At 40.7% G+C, this 23,158-nt stretch overlaps 1 long non-coding RNA gene across 1 annotated transcript in view; it reads left to right on the top strand.

The window, feature by feature from the left end:
- The window catches only part of LOC147012156 (uncharacterized), a 35,137-nt gene that overhangs the window by 2,577 nt on the left and 9,402 nt on the right, over nt 1–23,158 (top strand). Inside the window, exon 2 of the long non-coding RNA XR_015051829.1 lies at nt 21,682–21,807. This is a non-coding gene — a long non-coding RNA (uncharacterized LOC147012156). The remainder of the gene's footprint in view (nt 1–21,681; nt 21,808–23,158) is intronic.

Below are 23,158 nucleotides of genomic sequence, written 5' to 3'. Positions count from 1 at the left end.
TTGTGTATTATCGACCACATGTCAGGGGCCACACTTCTGGCCATGAGGGGCCGCCAGTGGCTCGCGGGCCGTGCAATGAAGAACAGAGGAACAAAGGGTGCATGTAGTGTCATATTGTTATGCTTTTACAGATTATAGAGGGAAATAGGGTGGTGTCACTTACAAATTCAGAAAGTAGTAAAACATAATTGTTGATTGACCTGATCTCATTATAGTTTCGAAGAGAGAAGTCATATTTGGTCCATTTAGTACAAAGAGATGGGAATTTAACAGTCACATTAATTATTTTTTACAAGTATGGAAGTGTATAAAAGAGCAGGATGGACCTCTTCACCTTATCACATAATCTGAAAAACTTTATCCTGACCTATAGTGGCACCAAACACAATTGCAATTTATCAAATTATGAGCTTGGAAATAGATTACAAGCCTTCTATAAACACAGAATGCATGCATGCTACATCAAAGGTTGTTACACTTGTTCAAAATATTTGGCATTTTTAGTTTGAAACCCAAATATTTCTTTTTAAAGATTTTTTTTTCAGATATTGTGTGTAAAACATATGTTAACCACTTCTCTAATGCTCTGGAAAACCCTTTATTTTCACGGACGACTCGACATTGTATTGTACTGTACCCCCATCTCACCGACAGGCAGACAGCATCTATATAACTCTCAGAAAGTCTGGAATTGATTGCATCCTGGTCTGATAAATGAAGCATGTCATTGAATCATGGCAAATCTCACAATCTCACCTTGTCGCTCTGGAAAAATCGTCAAAATGACACACCTATCCATTCTCATGGTCAGCCACTGGAAAAGGTTCAATCTTCTGAAATTGCTGGCCTCATCACCAGCCATGATATTTTGTGGGCTGATCAAATAACTAAGCTAGCCGCAGGTGGGACATCCTCAATCATTCCAAGTCATTCTTTGAAAAATCAGAACTACTTACAACCCAAAAGGCCTTTGTCCATAGTATGATAGATGACAGTACTGCTTTCCCTATGTCCTCGGGTCCAAGCATCACATCTGTTTCCTGGATACTCTGAAAGCTAAAGCTCACCATTATTAGCCAAAGCACAAGGGCTGTTGTTTCCACATCGCAGACAAGTCGGTGGCCTGTTTTTATTTTTATTTTTTATTTTTACCACCTCTCCTTCAGTCTACCTCCCTCTCCTCTCTCAGCCCTCCAACATTCCCCAATTTCTCCAGGATGTACTAAAAATTTTTTTTCCAGTAACCCCTTCTTCAGCCTCTTGGTTCAACTCCCAAAATCCAGGCTTTCCAACCACCTCGACCCTTGTTGCTCTTCTCTCCCTTTTGTGTAATTGCCTTCGAGAAACTGTTTAATTGCACGCTTCCTTACAAAGCTTTAAGGAAGTGGTTGCATCATTTTCTGGAAACACACGTGTGCCGCTGATGCAGCGTCTGTTTCCAGTAAGCTGGTACTCTTTTTGCCAGCCTCAGAAGGATGACAGGCTGAGTCAACCAACCTGGGGTTATTTAACGAGAAAAAACAGGGGCTCAAACTCAAGAACATAAGATCATAAGCCAGATACCTTAACCATTAAGCCAATACCATGCTTCAAGGAAGTGCTGCACCACCATCTCATATCAGCTATCATCCCTACTCACAATCTTTTTGCAACTGTTAACCCCAACTAACTCAACCCTCCTATTTGCAAGTAATATAATTCCACGGGTTCCCTTATAAGGAATCTCAATGCAGGAGGCTATTAGGCCCATCAAGTCGACACAATGGTTAAACATGTATTCAATAATTTCAATTAAAGGGTTATTTTGTAATTATACTAAAAAGACCAGAATTATGAGCCAGACATGAGAGAAAGAACAGACCGATGGTTGGTTGTTTGACAATGCTCTATCCAATTTAAATTCTGTGCCATTTTAAGTCTTTGGGACGACTTGGCAAGGGTTTAAACTGCTGACTTCCCAGACTCAGAGTGGATGCTCTGTCTCTCTCTCTCTCTCTCTCTCTCTCTCCCTCTCTCTCTCTCTCTCTCTCTCTCTCTCTCTCTCTCTCTCTCTCTCTCTCTCTCTCTCTCTCTCTCTCTCCCTCCCTCTGTCTATATTGTTAGCTTATTCCCATGGTTACATCTAATGGGGGCTCTGTTGTCCCACTGTCACTTTTTTCATGTTTTTATCCTTATTCACCTCACTTTTCAATGAGTCTCAATTTGATATGCAAAAATATATTTGGTAAGATGGGTGCTGCTACAAATGGATATCGTAAAGGAATGTTCGCTTGCCTATGAGATTGAAAAATTGCAGAATATAAGTAGTTGTACATGATTGGACAGTATGTGCTGCCATACTACCCATGATTCTCAGAAACAATTGGTAGAATAGTCCAACAGCACATGGATCTGAGTAATCTATAAACCTGTGTACACAATTGACGACGTTATTCTCAAGCTAAAAAGCACAATCTGAACTTGTGATAAATTGAGTGTGGTGAAATATTGCACACTGCAAAGATTGTGACAAATTCAATATTCTTGAAACTGGAAGAAATTTGAAACAAAGGCTGACAGATATGACAGAGCAAGTGTGCTATTGGCTGCAGTCCAGCCATACATTTCACCTGGATGGGATCCTTGTCCTGGATTTGACCTGGATGGGATCCTTGTCCTGGATTTGACCTGGATGGGATCCTTGTCCTGGATTTGACTTGGATGGGATCCTTGTCATGGATTTGGCCTGGATGGGATCCTTGTCCTGGATTTGGCCTGGATGGGATCCTTGTCCTGGACACTAAGGAAAACAAATGTCTAAGGTTGGTTCTGGAGGTGCAGCACACCAAAAGCTGAGAGGGTGGACTTATTGGGGAGACCCTGGATATTCTCACATCGTATACCCTTCTAAACGGATGGTGTAAAGTACAGCTGGGCAGCATGAGGAAACAACAATGTCTGTGCCCCCAATGCCACGACTACGCACACACAACTCGCAATCATGATTGCACAAATTGCACAGCCTACACGTCATTGTTTCAAGTCGGACTCACAGTACCTTAAGCTGTTGTGCACAGGAAGCACAACTAGAAGAAAGAGCATACATTTCTACTCAGCTCGCAGGTCAAACGAAATGAGAAATGAATCAGAGTAGATGATCAACATCATCATTATCATCATCATCATCAGGTAACAAGCCCGATGCCAAAGCAGTTACGAGGCTATAATCCTGGTCAGGTCACCACTCCGACTCAGGAAGTCAGGGCAGCAATTTGGAATATAGCCATGGTGCCGGCGATAGCTCGTCTACTGTCCGCACAGGATAAATGGACATTACATGATGGACCTGAATATAATCTTTAATGCCCACCATTTAATGTCAGCAAAAGGGATGCCCAGTTTAACATCCATCCGTGGGATGGCACACATTGATGAATCTCCCTACCTGTGAGACACAGGGGTGACAGTTTTATAGCTGGGCCAAGATTCAAACCCAGGCAAGATAGATTAGAGGAGAGTGTGCATACCTCTAGGTCTAGGCCATCCTCCTCGAGAAGAGTGTGCATACCTCTAGGTCCTCCCCCGTGTAGATTATCAATGATCTTAAATGCATTTTATTTCTTAAGGTTATTAAAAATAATCACCCTTGATTTGATCCGAACACCAACATGTGAGTGGAAATGGCTGCATCGAAACAAAAGTGTAATCGTGCTGGGAAATGGGGTCTTTTGGCCTGAGAAAGGCTGCTAGGTAACAGATGAAACTGCTCGAGACTCAGTTTGTGTGCTCCTGTTTGGTACCAAACTAACAGGGTAAGTTTAAATATTACTTTTGGTTGGTTGCACCCACATTTAATTTTAACAATGGAAAATTTCAACCACCCCAAACCCTCAACTTCTCTTGTATAAGGTATATACAATATATTCTGAGAGGCAATGAAAGTGCATACCAAATTAAAATTGACTTAAAAAAAAAAAAAAAAAAAAAAAAATATATATATATATATATATATATATATATATATATATATATATATATATATATTGTTGAGATTCGTATAAGAGCTAACACACAGAACGTACAACAAGGGGAGCAGGAGAGGGAAGGAAAGAACAGTGTGGAACAGAGACATGAGGAGATCTGTGGAAGGGAGAGGGATGGGGTGGGGTACACAGGGTAAACAAGATGGACACCACAGGGACTTTCAGGTTCTTACACGACAGGGACTTTCAGGAAGGAAAGCAGGGAATTTTGAAGGAGGTGGGTTTGGGGTGGATTAATGGGGGTAGAAAAGATCATGGTTTTGGATGGGGGAAGATATGAGATAGTGATGAACAGCTGTTTTGAAGACCTGGAGGGAAGAGTCGGATTGAAGAGAGAGAGTGGGAGTTTGTTCCAAACGTGGGGAAAAAATAGGAATGAAAGAATGAAGGTGAGCAATGATTCTTGATTTTGGGAATTTGATTCTTGAAAAATATTTATTTCATATCATGTGAAAAAGGATCAAAATATAAGTCATAAAACATGCATGTTGGATGTTTGATTGTGTTTGAGTTATGGGTATTTGACTTTCTTTGCATATATTTGTGTACATTTGCTGCAACTGCTAATCATTTTTTTTTCTTTAATCTTGTTGGGTTTGTATTTAATGACCTTTCAGGTTCTGCACTCTATCAGAATATATGGTCATTTAAACTGAAGACAATTTTGAAACTCAAAATAGAAGTGATTAGTAAATGAAGGGTTGAATGCATTTCTAATCAGCATAACTTGTGTCAGATATAACAAATGGCAGAATAAAACCACAAAACCACCTGGGTGTATATTTAACCTGAACATGATTTATATATATATATATATATATATATATATATATATATATATATATATATATATATATATATATATCGATTATATTCAGGAAAATAACATAATTGATTACATACTGTAGCAACTCCTTATATTACATAAGTCCATCATTCCTTTGACTACAAAAACGGCTCCATCATTGTCATTTATTCCTTCCAACTGGTACCAACCCACTTGGCACTTTACATGCACTATTAGCCTGCATGTCTCATGAACACAGACTGTGAATGTCAGAAGACACTAAATGTCAGAAGGATTAATGGGGTCATGGTTCAGTAGCACTGGCGTTACAGAAAAATGTTTCCCCTTGACTAATTTACACCAAGGTATAGTTTGGGCATGTCCACATTGTATCATGGACATATTCTGGGCTAGGCAAAGTATAACCTTAAATAACACCTCTGGGCTAGCTAACAATAGAACCTCCAGATTAGGGTTAGAGCAATTTGTGGAAGGATACTGATAAGGTTGGATAGATTTAAAGGTTTACACCATGTGTTAAGGCTTTACAAAGAGCTATTCATATTCTTTATCCTATAAAAATAACTCAAAAGAAAAAAAAATAGATGAGCCTCAATGTTTGGTGCAGCATGGACCGCCCATCGACTGAAGGAAGTAACTGGAACGAATGGGATGGAGGGTTTATAAAAAACTCCACGCTCCATTGGCTGGTTATTGGGTGCTGCTGATTAGCTAGTGTGTTCTTGCTCATCATAATCCATTGTCCTCAGTGTGTTGAGAGTTGAGATTGTCGGTGTCTGCTTGTTAATGAGGGAGAGCCAGATATCGGTAATTGGTAGCCCATTTTCTTGGGGGACCATGCGATGTCGATGTGCAGGGTGTTCCAAAAAGACCTGGACAACTTTGGTTGTTAATATATTTAGAACCACAAATGGTACAATAATACCCTTTATTATATATAATACAGCAACTCATAAAGTTTTTTTATTTTCAGGTCTGGTGGTTTAATGTAAAAGAAAATGGAAACTCCACAGGAAAAAGCTCAGTGTGTCGAATGGTTCATCGAGACAAGATCCGACACGCAAGTTCAGCACAATTTCCGTACAAGGTGTGGAAGGAATCTGCCATTGTGGACTAGTATCAGAGAGTGGAACAAGGGGTTTAAGGAGACTGGAAGTTTTCAGAAACAGAAAAGTACCGTTCGACCAAGCACAAGTGTAACAGACGTTGAACGAGTGCGTGAATCATTTCAACAAAGTCCCAGAAAATCTATTTGATGCAGATCCAGAGAACTGGGACTCCCAACCACCACTATACACAGGATTTTGCATAAAAGACTGAAGCCTTATGCCTAAAATGTACAGATTCTGCAGGAACTCAAACCAAATGACAGACCCAAATGCAAAGCATTTGCCTTGGAAATGCTCAGTCACATAGAGGATGATAAAGATTAGCTGAAAAAGGTCATGTTCACAGATACCTACACTGATACATGAAAGCAAGTTAAGCTTGCTTTCATGTATCGGGGAAGGTCAACGAGCACAATGTGATGATTTGGGGCTCTGAAAACCCCCACTGGTCATTGAACACATGTGACAACCCAAAGGTCAATGTGTGGTGTGGCCTTCTCCATGACTGCTTGATGGGTCCGTTTTTCTTTGCGGAGGATACCCTGACCTCAACAATTTACATGAACATGTTGGAAGGATTCGCCTTCCCACAGATTGAAGACCTGCAACTCAATATAATTTTTCAACAGGACGGCGCTCCCTCTCATTGGGCCTTAGCCGTCCTGAATGAAAATTTTCCAGGTCACTGCATTGGCTGAGACAGACCAACCACCTGGTCCCCAGAATCACCAGACATAATCCCCCTTCATTTTTTTACGTGGTGGTTTGTCAAAGATGATGTCTACAACACCAAGGTGGCAAACCTACAGGATCTTCGTTCTTGGATCACAGCTGCATGCGCACTGGTGGACGCAAACATGCAGAGTGGAACATGGCAAGAACCCATGTGTACCACCTTGAGGACCTACGTTTGACGAGTAGAGCTCACATTGAAGCGTATTGATGATGTGCACAAAACATTTTGAGTTTCTGTATCACATGAAAAAAGGGTATCATTGTATAATTTGTGGATCTTAATATATTAACAAGCAAAGTTGTCCTGGTGTTTGTGGAACACCCTATATCTTCAATAGCTTCTCTGATTCTCCTTGTGTGCCAGTGGCTGATGGATGTGATATTCTTTCAGTCTATAGGATTTGGAGTTAGGGTGAATTTTGGAGTTATTTGGAGATACTAGTGGGCTTGTTGGTCCAGTGGACCGAATTTTCATTGTTCTTCATGGCATTGTAGCATACCTGCCTGCCAGACTGCTTGAAAATTAGTTTGCCTTTCACCTCACCCAGTTGAGCTTGGGCCAGGGCAGAGATTATACATTGGTTATTATTATTGACAAACGATACTATTATTATTATTATTATTGTTAATATTATTAGTATTAAATAATTCCAGCAATCTGTGTGTGTGTGTGTGTGTGTGTGTGTGTGTGTGTGTGTGTGTGTGTGTGTGTGTGTGTGTGTGTGTGTGTGTGTGTGTGTGTGACCGCTGTTTCTTGACAACCACTGGTCCGATCTAATTGAAACTTGCCAGGTATATTGCTGGGGACCTGAGGATGTGCCTTTTCAAGGTTTGATATTAATCGGACAAGTGGTTCCCAAGTTATGGCCATTTATTTACCAAACCAATGACAGGACACGTTGCTGCGTGGGCGTGGCTGGCTGGCTGCAAAGGCTGGTGCGCGGCCGGCCGACAATGACGTCACGTGCCGTGCCGTGCTAAGGCACCGATGGGGATTCATCGGTGCCTTAGTTACCGTGGCGTAGGAGTGGCAATGGTCAATGGCAGCGAATGTCATGGCAAGCAAAGACAGGGAGGTAAACTTAATATTAATTTGGATTTTAATTAACTCTGTGTGTGTGTGTAAGTATCACAGCAGTTGTTACTTCAATGCAAGCGATAATTCGTGGAATGATGTGAACATTCCGTACGGGCACGCACTACTTTTGGATAGTGATGACTTAATGTATTCTAATAATTTGTCGATTTCTTATGCGCATTTATAGATAAACACAATGCCCCAATCCAGTCGTTGTTTACGAGAGCGAAGGAACGGCCTGTGTGATTGTTTCTGGCTCACAGTTTGAAAGTTTTTTTTTTTTGGGGGGGGGGGGTTGCACGTACGGGCACGCGAGACCGAAGAAACGTCCTGTGTGGTTGTTGTTTCTGGCTCATGGTTTTAAAGTTTTTTTAAATTATTTTTTTATTTTTTTATTTTGCACGTACGGCCACACACGTACGGGCACGCACGTACTAGTTAGTATTAAATCATATATGTTTGGAAACAATGTCGTCATTATTTTTGTTATTTACTTTGTAATTAGAATGCCATGCCGCAGAACGACCTCTTAAGCTGCTCTGTACACGTTAACATGGTGTGCGTTCAAAACATGGGAATTATTCCAGGTTCTTTGTAATTAATAAGCCTAATCAACTCAGGAGATCAAGACAATCATGTCGGTGGTTCACATTCCACATCAGAAAACCACACACACACACACACACACACACACACACACACACACACACACACACACACACACACACACACACACACACACACACACACACACACACACACACACACACACACACACACACACACACACACACACACACACACACACACACACACACCTCATCCATTTTTAGCTCACCTGGACTTTCGTCAGGTGAGCTTATACAATCGAGTAGTGTCCGTAGCTGAGTGAGTGAGTGAGTGAGTGAAGCCTAAGTCACATTTGCCACGGCGGCCGTGGGGTCTACAAAATCTACGGCCACTAGCAATTATACGGCGGCCGCAGTATTTCCACGGTCACACAATGTAGCAGTCACATATGTTTTTATTTTTCAGGGAACCGCACGGCATATTTAGAAATTGTGGAGACCGAAAACGTGGGGTTGCCGTACGGTCTTTGATTTGATGTCGTACGGTGATCTTAAAGGGGCCCTGCGGCGGCCATAGAATTTTCGCCATAAACGGCGTAGGGCCACCCTGAGGCCACCTCAGAAACTCTGCGGCTGCCGCACGTTTCTGTCAATTCAGAGGGCGTACGGCCGCCGTATCCTCGCCGTAGAGAAAATGTTACTTAGGCCTTAGTGTCAGTCAATAAGTCCATAAAAACTTCAGGCATTATCGCTTGAAGCAAACACACGATTTCGATGAAACTTGACCACAAAACCTTATCACCTGTAATGTACCAAAGTGTATTGACCATGTCAAAATCTGTGCTCATGAAGGGGGTCTACGGGAGCGAGGGGGGGGGAGTTGACCCCCCAAAATAAGAATTTGCTGTCTCCTCCAAAACTACACACACAATTTTGATGAAACTTGTCCACAACCATTCATCACCCGTGACAGACCAAAGTTTATCGACCACATCAAGGTTATGCGCTCATGAAGGGGGTCTGCAGGGTAGAGTTTGACCCCCCCAAAATAGGTATTTGCTCTCTTCTCAAAAACTACACACACCTTTCGATGAAACTTGACCACAACCTTCATTACCTGTGAGGTACCAAAGTTTATTGACTGCATCAAAATCTGTGCTCATTAAGGTGGTCTATGGGGTGGGTGGGAGGTTTGACCCCCAAAATAGATACTTGCTCTCTTCTATGAAACTACATATATTATATTGATGAAACTTGACCACAACATTCTTCACCCATGATGTACCAAAGTGTATTGACTGCATCAAAATCTGCTCTCATTAAGGGAGTCCATGAGAGAGGGGGAGAGGGGGAGGGGTGGGGGGGTCTGATCACCAAAAGTAGATATTTGCTCTACTCTCCAAACTACCCACAGAATTTCAATGAAACTTGACCAGAATTTTCATCACCCTTGATGTACCAAAGTTTGTTCACGCCATTAAAAAAATATCAGGGTCGAAGGGGGTTTGCGGGGTTTTGAGTGACTGTTGCTCCTGATCCAGGTGAGCAACAGGACGCTTGGTCCTATTTTTTGTGGCAGGTGGAGTTATGGTGAATATAATGCAGAACATACCTGGGTATAACTTGAGCTATCGAAAAGATGTCCGGAGATATATATATATATATATATATATATATATATATATATATATATATATATATATATATATATATATATATATATATATATTTGGGTTGACTCAGCCTGTCATTCTTCCGAAGTCGGCGAAATGAGTACCAGTATACTGGGCCAGTGTATACCCCGGTTAAAATAGGTGTACCATATACCTGTGTTGTAAGAGGCGACCAGGGTTGCGTCAGGAAGGGCATCTGGCATAAAACATGTGTCAAATCACTATGCAGATCATACGGATGATCCGCTGTGGCGACCCTTAACGGGAGCAGCCGAAAGAAGAAGAAGAAGAGATATATATATATATATATATATATATATATATATATATATATATATATATATATATATATATATATATATATATATATATATATATATATATATTGTTGCGGTTGTGAAAAATCGCAAACCACCATTCAGGTCCCATAGGTGAGATATCTCTGTAAGTACATGTGTAGTTAGCCCCAAACCCGTTGTTTAGAGGGAATAAATGTAATTCATTCGGGCTGCGACCCTTTGAGATAGCCGTTTTTCTGTTCTATCTTTATTTTGAACCAACCACGTCTCAACCGCCATCACACAACAACCACCAACCACGTTCCAACCATCACACAACAACAACAATGCCAACAGCCACGATCTTTACCTTCACAACTCGCTCCCGCAAACATCGCATCACTGCCATTCCAAACGGCGCCATGGTCATAAACCATCACCATAAACCCTCCACCACCTTCACCTCTCTCCTTCTGCGGCCATTCCCGCACCACCTGTGAGCATCAGGCTCAGGTGTCTGTCAGGTATATATATGCATATATATATATATATATATATATATATATATATATATATATATATATATATATATATATATATATATATATATACTGGTAACAGATAAGTATTTTGACGGTTATATTTGTGTCCTGCCAACTCAATAAAACATCGTCTGAAATGACTTCAGGGACTAGTTTTGTGGTTAATGGTTCAAAGGAAATGTGAAGCGCCAATCTAACGGGAAAGTTACAACCAGAGGTTTGGCAGAAAACTTTCTCCTGCAGTCAAAGAGCAAAGTTCATGTTTATTCTTGCCAGTAAAGGAGTATACATTCAGAATACATGTTGATCTCAAAATTCGACTTTTCTTCTTTAAAGGAAACATGAGGAAAAACAGCAAGAGTTACCCATCCTCACTTTGACCAGGATTGTAATATCGAACAAATCTATCCACTGACCCATCAGGCAGGGATGATGCGTGTTTCTTGTCCTATGAAGAGTTAACAGGCTGTTTATTGCAATGAGATTTACTATTCAAGTGAAAGAGATGAGCTGTCTCCACATCTATTGCATTCCATGGCATTTTCTATGGTATTTCCTCTGACATTTTCTAACGGGCGCGTTGATGGCATTTTTAGTAATGTGAAATAATGGCCTGCATTGGGATGTTTATATGGAGCCATGAAACATATCCGATACATGGGGCAACATTCGAAAATGGCAAACCAAAATGAAAGATTCTGTTTGGCAATACACTGCGTTTCATTTAATGGTCTACAAGCTCTCCTCCCTTGATACTCCATAATTTCGTTTGAATCGATTAAAATTAGTGCAAACGCTGGCACAATTCCACAGGAAAGTCCTCATTGCTTCTGAAGAAATCCAAATGACCTTCACAGTGTCTGGACCAGCAATATTCAGTTAATGCCTCCCTCCATCAGGACCACGTGACGTAGCAGAAGAGCAGCACTCGTTCGTTCCGCAACTGCCTTGGCGAATGAACAAATCTTTCCATGGGGAGGCCCGATGAGGCCACTTGAACGCGTTAAATGATTCCTCAGAAGTCAAATGATCATCAAGGTTGGAGTGACCTTGAAAAGTAGATGTTAAAGTCTGCAGGAACTTCAGTCACACTCAAAACAATTAACAACAACAATTAAAAATACTGAACTCGTGGCCAACATACAGCACTTCATGATCATTTTCAAAAACCGGTTGGAGTTTGGAAGATCCAGATTTAAAATTTAAACCACCATCCACTTCACAACTGTCCAGCAAGCTAAGACTCAGGTCCTACGCATTCAACTTGCATTCTTTATCCAGGAATGTGCAGGTATCCTGTGTCATTGTTTAGTATATTTCCAGGGGAGCGGTGGGGGAAGTGGACATCAAGTGATTGCAATATGTAGATGAAAAGACCCCAAGTTTTTTTTATCATTTTGGAGTCATAGTGGAATCATTGGGTCTCTCCAGTTGCATAATGCAGTCAAGTGATTCCTCCTTCCTCTCCCATTGGCAGCATACTGAGCACTGAGCACAGGATTCCTTCACACAGATGAGGAATGCTCAATTTTTGAAAGCTTATACCTGAGGCAATGCTTATTCTTAAATTTCATAAAATGTAACATGTTGGTTTACAAACTTAATCTTCTTATTCTTTCTTTCTTTAATGGCCACAATTATTCCCGTATTCTTATGGGGTTGGCGAGGGGAAGTTTTTGAATCAAGTCTTTCATGAACCGGCTGGCCAGGCCTGACGTTCGACTTCGTAGTTCGGGTAGGAATTTGGAATTTGTTCATGGTACCGGCGATAACTCACCGACTCTTTGCAAAAGACATCATAAGATCTTTAACGTCCATCAACTATAATGCTGACAGATGGGACGTCCATCCACGGGATCGAAAACGTAAACTCTTTGGCCTGGCAGAGGTACGCACTCTACTGAGTGCCATTCTGGTTACCCTCTCCAGGGGAGAGTCTTGTTGGGTCTGTTTGTTTGTCTGTTTGTTTGTTTGTTTGTCTGTTTGTTTGTCCGCACAGAACGTGAGTTTGCTTTTCTCTGCAAACTGCTTGTCAGATTGGCACAAATTTTTCACGATTGCAGCAACTACTCATGTATAATGTTTTAATGATAATTATAACGTTATAGGTCACCTGATGTGGCATCCATGTTGGGAAAAAAGGGAAAAATATGGACCTCTGTATCTCCGAAACTGCAACATGGAAAAAATTGAAATTTCGCACATGGAAAGTACTATTCATGGGGAATAAGTATGATTTTTTTTATGATGTTATAGGTGCCTTCGCTATGATGTCATAATCGCATATGTAGAACACTACATCCGATCACGAGTATGAAAATTTAATTTTTGAGGGTTATCTCGGGATAAATTGGTTGAAAGAAAAAATTAAAAAAAATTTAAAAAGACGATATCAGTCAGATGGTTCGGCAGCCATATACATTATATATATATATATATATATATATATATATATATATATATATATATATTTTTTTTTTTCATCCACCCACTGGGATCATACACTGTACAGAGCGTTGGTGCTGCTTAAGCAGTCTCCTTGGCTATTCGGCACAATCCTGGATGGGTCGCCACTCAGACAGTATATCAGCATGCCGACCAGTCCTTAGCCATCCTCGGAAGGATGACAGGCCGAGTTAACCCACCTGGTATTAGATCAACAGCTGAGCGGGGTTTGAACTCAGGACGCAAGGATCCCAAACCCACCACTCTAACCATTAAGCCTACACCAAGTATGTATGTTTGTATGTATGTATATGTATATATATATATATATATATATATATATATATATATATATATATATATATATATATATATATACTGTATGTATCTCTGTATATGTATATGTATGTATATATATATATATATATATATATATATATATATATATATATATATATATATATATATATATATATATATATATATACTGTATGTATATATACTGTATGTTTGTGTGTATATATATATATATATATATATATATATATATATATATATATATATATATATATATATATATATATATATATATGTGTGTGTATATATATATATATATATATATATATATATATATATATATATATATATATATATATATATATATATGTGTGTATATATATATATATATATATATATATATATATATATATATATATATATATGTATGTGTGTATATATGTATATATATATATATATATGTGTGTATATATATGTATGCATATATATATATATATATATATATATATATATATATATATATATATATATATATATATATATATATATATATACATTCTGTTTTTCAAATCTTCTCCAAAACGGCTCAACAGATAGAGGCGAAACTTTACAGGTATAGCCGCCTATCCATGAGAAACAAAACGTTCCCACCTTCTCACGTCATAAGTCACATGGTTTGGCAGCCATATTGGTTTTACCCAAAAACCTTTAAAATCTTCTTCTCCAAAATGGCTGGAGAGGTTGAGCGGTAATTTCACACTCTTTCCCCAAGCTTTGGGGATACCAGGGTGTTCATAAATCATTGATAGGTCACATGGTCTGGCAGCCATGTTGGATTGACAGAAAATCTTTAAAAAAATTATTTCTCATGAACCACTCCATCAATCGACGTGAAACTTCACAATTATGACTTAGTAGTAATTGGCAATATGTGTTTTAAATTCCAATCTGATCGGATGCATGGTCTGGCAGCCAGAACTTTTTTCTTTTTTTGATCTGGGTTCTTTTTTCTTTTTCTTTTTGAATGAGGCTCACTTGGCTGCACCTAGATGGGTTTGAGAGTAGAGGAGTAGTTGCTGAAACCCCAGTCTTATCCAGGTTCCTCCTGATGACTTCATCTTTGCTTTTTGCTTGTTCGGGTTCCTTCTGATGACTCCAATGTAGGACTGCACCGATTTGGTTTTCAATTTGAATTGAATTTATTTTAATCTCATTCTGAATTCAACTGAATAATAGTGAACATCATGGGTCAGGGTCAGGTGTCTGATCAAAGCAGGGTCACATCAAAGGGAGACGTCTTGGTACCTGGTCATCACTGCCAGCAGTTCTAGTCATGCCCATTGTTAATTACGTAACACCAGTACACAAACGCCACACAATATACACTACACAAAACTACACAAACACCACTCAAAACAAATTGTGGCAAGGGTCTGCAATCTCTGATTGCTCTTTCTTGTTTCCTATTTGTTTTGACTTCTCTTGCCAACCACATAGATCGCTAATTTTGTGCTGAAATTAGTCATTATGTTCTTGGACAGCTAAGAGGTGAGTGTGCCTACGTCTTGGCTATCTTGCCAGCCCTAGTTTCATCACATACATCATGCATGTGGAAAATCAACGCTGTCTCTGTCCAATTTTGATTAAAAAAAAAGAACTATCTTCAACCAAAACCTTTGTTTCAGTGCCATTAAAAAGTAAAATTTAATTATGTCGAATTGGTGGTCATGGCAAAGAAACTTGAAATACTGTATTATGAATCTTAATCTGAGAATTATCTTCATATGTGCAGTGTGCTGCATATTGCTTTACTTGCAATAGTCTGTCAAATACTGAAACTGAATTTGATTTAATAACATATCATTAATCCACTGCAATAAATTTGAGGAAATTCAAGGAAAAGAAGCTCACGACATAAGACTACAGTGCAAACAAATTGCACACCAGTGAGTGATAAATACAACTGAGCACATTGGAAGGAAAATGGCCAATTGGGAAGTATGGAAAATTAGAAGAGTAAGATTTTAGAATGACAAAGGTGATTACCAGAGTAAGGAAAACTGGGGTTATAAAGATAAAGATATAAAGGAGGTTGGGAGGAGAAAAGTAAGGGGGAAGTATGGTGCATATATGGAGAGGCAGTCAAACATTTTGCCCTCCTTGCTTAGGTAACTAGAATGGCACTCGGTAGAGTGCGTACCTCCGCCAGACTAAACAGTTTACGTTTTGTATCCCAATGATAGACCGGATCTGGATCCAGACCTGAGCCAAAATCGAATCAGCTTGTTCTTGTCACATACCAAACTCATCCACCAAGTTTTGTCCAAATGCATCCATAACCTTTTGAGACAGACAGCCAAACAGGGGTGAATACAAAACCTCCGTCCACCCTCGGTGGTGGAGGTAATAAATGACTGCCTCCAGAGAGAATGCTGGAAAATTAATCACTGAAGTTAAATTTATAGTTTGCATTTCCAATTGTTGCATTTTTTTCAAGTAAGGAAATACTATTTTTTTGATATTTATTCTCATTTTTTGGAATATATAGATATTAATTCTCATTGTTTTTAAATTTATGTTCTGTTTTTACTTTAATTTGAAGAGATTTTGCAGCATGAAATGCAAGAACAAAAAGGGGGGATTTAAAATTATTCATTGTTTTTCTGAAGGATTCATCGTGATCTCAGATCGTACATAATTTTCGTATTTATCTCATGTACTCAGATTGAGTTTACTGCTGATTCTCTCTGAGCAATAGATGGAGGCCTTGAATCATTAACAAGAGGCAACAATTGCATCTCTGGGCATATCATGGCATTCAACAGTGTCTGGCATCCTGCAATGTTTTTTTTTCAGCTTTCTGCCTATGATATAAAATGCCAACCTCATTCCCAGCTCACTGACCTCCTCCACGCATACAGTCAGGGCAAAGCCTTCAACAGCATCTCTTCCTCTCATCTCCCAATGGAAGTTGGAGTGTCTCAAGGAAGAGTATTGGGCCTGGTTTTGTTGCTCAAATACATAAGTGATCTCCCTGATACCTATGAAAGTCCCCATTTCCTAATGTTGTCTTTTTTTCATAATCCAAAGCTTGTGGAAGAGCTCGTACTAGTACACTGAATAGATCAGGAAAGAACAGGTCAAAAGGAAGAATAGAGGGGGGGGGGGGTGAAACACCAACAGCAGAGTTGGAGGCCAAGATCGAGGCAGACTTGGACAAACAATGGGTGTGGGGAGGAATGGGAGGCAGGAGAGGATGCTTTGGGTGGACAAAATGGATACAGTAGGAAACTCTCAGGAGGGAAAACTGGAAATTTGGAATGAGGAGGGATTGGGTGGAGTGGGGAGGGGGTTAACGAGGGTAAAAATTATTAAATGTCAATTGGGGATGATGTGAGATGGTGGTGAACAGCTTTCCTGAAGACCTGAAAAGAGGAATGAGATTGATGAGAATTTGGAAGTTGATTCCACAGGTCGGGAAAAAGAGGAATGGATGAGTGTTGGTGAGCAGTAATCCTGGATTTCAGTAGTTTCACCAGAAGGGGGTTGATGGTAGACTGTGTGACCCTGCAGAAACCTAGAGAGGACAAAGCACAGAAAGAGCAGAGGGTGCAGGACTAAAAAGGAGATATGAGAAGACATACAACCAACCTGTCTGCAATGGCAAAGTGAGAGGCCTAAATACTCAGCTTCATTGGAGGAGATTCCGATAATCTTGAAAGCCTTGGTTTCCATGGCATCAAGCTGAGCAAGATGTGAGGCAGGGGATGTGAGGCAGGCAGGGGATTATGGCCAGACAGCCCAGAGGGGAAAGCAGTACTCCATCAAGCTGTGGATGAAGGCCTTATATGTGGATAGGAGAGAGCCTTGACTATGTACACAAAAAAAGAAGAAAGAAGCAGTCGTCTCCAGGACAAAGTGCAACTTCAAAACCCACTGGGTCATGACATCGGCCCTCATGATTAGCTCCCGGAAAACTGTCTCTGCCCTGGTCAGATGAAGGGGTGTTGAGCTGGAGACAGCCATTGGTTGAGCGCAGACGTGGGTTTGAATTTGAGACCTCTGAATGGCTCAGCACCAGAAAATACCCCGCCTCTTGATAGGTGAAGCCCTCGCACTCAGAACGTCCAACCAGGATGAGGCCTGAATCTCAGTGACGTCAGAATGGGCTGCAACACACGTAACAATTTCGCGAATGACTGCGAAAAGAAGAAATAGATTATAAAATAAATAATTATCAGAGAAATAACAGACATATATTAAACAGGGAAACTACAAAGGAACGAAGAGGAGCTAACTATAGACACACAGCCTTTAGCACACCAATGGGAAGTGACAGGATAGCTATTCTAAGCACATAGTAGGGATACAACTGACTACATTAAATAGTTATCTCACCTCCTTGGGGTATTTTCGTTACAATATAAAACAGCTATTGAACCGGTGTGTTCAGGACACTGTACTACACTTTGCTCAGTGCATTGACACAGAGACACAAAATGCTTTCTTGCATTTCCCACTGTGCTTGTGTATTAAATCGTTCCACATCGAGCCAGCATTAATCAGCATATAAAACGCCTCATGGATTTGTTTATTTTCATTTTAATGGGTCAGTCGGCTCCATTGGAAAAGGAGCAACGTAAAACCAAGTAATGTTTTTCGATGTTAATTAATCTTGTTGCTTCTCAGGCTCGGCTGTGAAATCGTGAGTGCATGGAAACACCATGAATGGTTTAACTCACCATCCGGCTATCCATGAAAATGGGTTCTCTGATTTTAAACCAATATCATAACTGACAATGTGAAGGAATAACGTTCATTTGATGGGTGGCTTGCTCGTGACGCATCACTGCCGCAACACACCTGCTGGCATCAATAGTTACCTACAAATAATAGGTGAATATGCATGTATGTGCAAGCATGTGTGGAGGAGGTATGTGTGTCATTGCGTGTTTACACATACCGTATGCATACATCGTCAAAAGTCTGGCAGGATGCCACAGAGACAGCACACTTACCTTTGAGCGGTGTCGCTTGGTTTTGATTCTCAGCCTGGCTAAATTGTCGGATTTGTATTTTACAGGCAGGGCATTGCATCATGATGTGAGCTGTGTCTCAGGTGGATGGGAAGCTGGGTGTCCCATCTGCATATGTTGGTGGACGTTAAAGATTCCACAGTGTCCTACACGATGAGTAGATGACTTATCACCACCACCCTGAGCAAATTATAAATTCTTCTCGTAACTGTCTCATCAGCATGCACTTCACAGGGATGGTGAGTTAGCCTATTCCCTCAACACAAGTCGAAGGAGGCCTTCATCCCGCAGTGAATTGAATTCGGCTAATCTGAACAAATGTACATACGACTGTATATACTGTATATTATATTGTGACGGGATATCGCCTCCGCATACAACTCCAAGAGGACGGCGTGTCTCAGAGAGAGCATGGACGCTGTTTTTGCAACTTTCAACTCTGGCCGGATCATCACGCACAAGGTTGGTTTACCGTGCCAGTGAGTTAAGCAATGCAAAAGGGGAACCGTGCCGGTGGTTAAGCAACAGACCCTAGTCAGTCAGCCGAGCTGAACCAACGTCATGTAACCACATCTGAGATCAAACTAAGACAATTAATCCAAGCTGGCCAAACGCCTCAGCAGTCTTCTGCCACCATCAGGACAGACAGAATAAGTCAGAACATAATTTCTTAAGGAAATGGCTTTTAGTGGCAGTAACAAAAGTATTTACAGTGGCAGGTAAACAACTATTTACAGGGAGAGAAAACAATAGAATGACATATATGTTCAACAATTAATCCCACGTTCCCAAATTGCTGAGGGTTCATGGTGCTAAGATCCATCTCAATATAGGTCTCATAGTGTTGAGATCCATCTCAATGTAAGGCTCATGGTGCTGAGATCTATCTTAATTAATGCAGGGCTCATGGTGCTGAGATCCATCTCGATATAGGGCTCATGGTGCTGAGATCCATCTCAATGTAAGGCTCATGGTGCTGAGATCCATCTTAATTAATGCAGGGCTCATGGTGCTGAGATCCATGTCAATGTAAGGCTCATGGTGCTGAGATCCATCTTAGTTAATGCAGGGCTCATGGTGCTGAGATCCATCTCAATGTAAGGCTCATGGTGCTGAGATCCATCTTAATTAATGCAGGACTCATGGTGCTGAGATCCATGTCAATGTAGGGCTCATGGTGCTGAGATCCATGTCAATGTAGGGCTCATGGTGCTGAGATCCATCTCAATGTAAGGCTCATGGTGCTGAGATCCATCTTAATTAATGCAGGGCTCATAGTGCCGGGCCTGAGAACCATCCCAATGCAGGGCGTCATGGTGCTGAGATTCCATCTTCAAGATGTTATCTCAAGCTGAGCACCTCTATGAGGCCTCATTTATCTGTTTTTCCTTTGAATGAATGTGAGGGGGGGGGCAAGGTCACAGGAACGATAAATCATCTCAGATCATCCCCAATCTAAAACCATGATCCTTTTTACCCTTGTTAACCTCTAAAATCCCACACCAATCTTTCCTCCTTCGAAATTTCCAGTTTTCCTTCCTGAGAGTTTCCTTCTGTATCCATCTTGCCCATCCTCTTCTGCCCCCCATTCCTCCTCACACCCATTGTTTGTGAAAATCTGCTTCTGTCTTGTCCTTCACCTATGCTGTTGGTGTCCCCCCTCTCTCTGCTGTTTTCTTTGTCATGGTGTGTCATGATCCATTCAGTTTACTTGCACTTCCATGATCCTCAACTATGTACACAAAAAATAATCCCTTACTTTTTTGGCCAAAATGCTGTTGGGGGGGGGGGCAGTCTGCCTGCCTCCCCCCCCCCGTCCCATTGCATACGCCAGAGGAACCCAGGCTTGACAGCTCAGAGGTGAGTATGCATACCCCGAGGCCATCGTGCCAGGCCGACACACAAGCGACATGTGTTGATTCTTCATGAGTTTTTCTCCAATTATGGCCAGAGATTGATTGATTGAATAATAGAAATTTATTGACAATGATTAATTCTATAGTGCTGGTCATATACTCCAAAATCATGTTGTGGGTGAGGAGATGCATGTGAAAACATGTCAGGCATCACCAACTAGCACCTTATTCACCTGGGATGGGAAAACACACACACACACACACACACACACACACACACACACACACACACACACACACACACACACACACACACACACACACACACACACACACACACACACACACACACACACACACACTTTGAGCTCCATTTTTCGCTGTTGAAATAACACCAGGTGGGCTGACTCAACTTGTCATCCTTCCGAGGTTGGTAAAATGAGTACCAGCTTACTGGGGTAAGGAGCCATTTGAGTATCCTGCATCAGAGTGGTGATCCGTCCAGGGCTGTACCCTTTAGCCAAATGAATACACCTCAACAACACTATGTGCCTCACTGTGTAACAGGAATGGTTATCGTGCTTAAATTCTCCGTCTTGGCAAGGGCGGATCCGGGGACGGAGATGGGGGGAGGGGGTACAGGGGGTGCGCACCCCCCCAACTTTAGACTTTCCACATGTTTTGGCTTCACTTTTACACAAACTGCTATTTTCACCCTAATTTTTGTCTCCAAGTGATGGAAAAAGACCCCCAGCTATTTCCAATTTGCAAGCACATGCAGTAGTACCTCAGTCGATGCAGGACCCACTGCATTGTTGTCAGCGGTGATGTGTATGCGCACTGTCAGGTTGTGATGAGTAATCTGCAAGTACTATCAGATGCTCCGCATGATCGGTTGGACGAGTCCACGAACACACTGTTGTGGAGCAAATTCAGGCAACACGTAGGTTCTTCAGCTCAACCGTTTTTGATGGCGTCTCCTGCTGCCCTAACTCCACAGCTCTCTGACATCACTCTCGGTTCTGCCTTGTCAGTTCCGGTTCATCATGCATTCATTAATATTCATGTAACACCCAGTACCACACACGCTCAACAGAGGGTGGGTGGGGGGGGGGGAGTGTCATAAGAGGTCCGACAAAAGAGGACGATTACCAACTTGTTTTTGTCTGTTAGTGCGACAGACCATACTAAAATTGTGGCATCATGTTTCCAATCGTCATGTGTTTCCGATAGCTTCTGCTCCAGCACAAGATTTTTCCCTTGAGGTGATGTCACATGCAAATATGGAAGCGAACAGGAAGCCGACACATCGCTCTCCATTTTACACCACTATTTCAAGAACCATGCTTCGAGTAAAGGGCAAGTCCAAGAATTTGCGCACATTACGTATGGGACATTCAGAAAGTTTAACCCCCTGAAAAACAATTAAGATAGCCATTGATTTCAGTGATTTTTACTCTAATGTTGGGCATCTGCAAGGAGAATACTCACAATAATTTATGTCATTAGTCCTTGGGATGATTATGTAATTAGAGAAAACATGGTACGTTACGCATGGGACCACAAGAAACGATTTTTCAAAGCAATATGTTCAAGTTCAAAGTTCTCTGAAAGTATGTTATCATTCACCAGAATGTTCATTATGGAGCAAGTTGAAACACTTGCTTAACTCGTCACAAATTATGTTCGAAAAAGTACACAGTAGTCAAGAAATATTCATTAATGCTCACGAAGGACGCGTTACATATGGGACATGTTACGTATGGGACAAAATTATCCATCGGCTTTTCATGCAATATTTACATTGTTGGTGTAAATTGCCTTTCATAACACAATCAACAGGCTTGAGCATATTTTGACACAAAGATCTAACATTTAACTATTATAAACTCAGCAATTCATGTCGTAGGATATGAAACAAAGTGATCATCTGGTTATTAAGTATTAAAAATGCAAAATGATTGTAAATTAGAATCATATTAACCATGGTTTGCAAGTACTTCTGAAGAAAATGAAATGCACAACTTTATTGCAGACACACAAAAATGTACTTATGATTAAACCCGGACAGGACACATCGGACAGATCTGTTTTTGTGTGTGCACAAGGAATGAAAATAAACAAAATAATTTGCATAGAGTAATTTGTTGGTAATTAATTTTTTTTTAATGCTCAAATAGATTTTTGTTTTGATTTGTCTCAGGACCTCAGGGATTTTGTACATTCAAGGAAAGTAATTGCATGTTGAGGTAAATATTTATCAACTACTGTAGACTGAAAATATCAAATCTGACAATTTCGTCATAATATGGACTACTTCTCGTCATATGCACAAAGGAATAGAAGGTATTAATTTTGGGTAAAAGGGAAATACACAACATGGCCAAAAGTATGTGGACAACCCTTCTAATTAGTGGATTCAGCTATTTCAGACACACTTATTGCTGACAGGTGTATAAAATCAAGCACACAACCATGTAATCTCCATAGACAAACATTGTCAGAAGAATGGGCTGTACTGAAGAGCTCAGTGACTTTCAACGTGACACTGTCATAGGATGCCACCTTTCCAACAAGTCAGTTCATCAAATTTGTGCCCTGATAGAGCTGCCCAGGTCAACTGTAAGTGCTGTTATTGTGAAGTGGAAATGTCTAAGAGCAACAACCTTCCCAGAAGTGGTAGGCCACACAAGCTCACAGAACAGGACCG

Source organism: Eptatretus burgeri, chromosome 15 (genome assembly GCF_056783735.1).
Source record: "Eptatretus burgeri isolate ZD-2024b chromosome 15, Ebu_testis_v1, whole genome shotgun sequence".
Lineage (NCBI taxonomy): Eukaryota > Metazoa > Chordata > Myxini > Myxiniformes > Myxinidae > Eptatretus > Eptatretus burgeri.
This window is presented reverse-complemented; position numbering and strand designations above follow the sequence as displayed.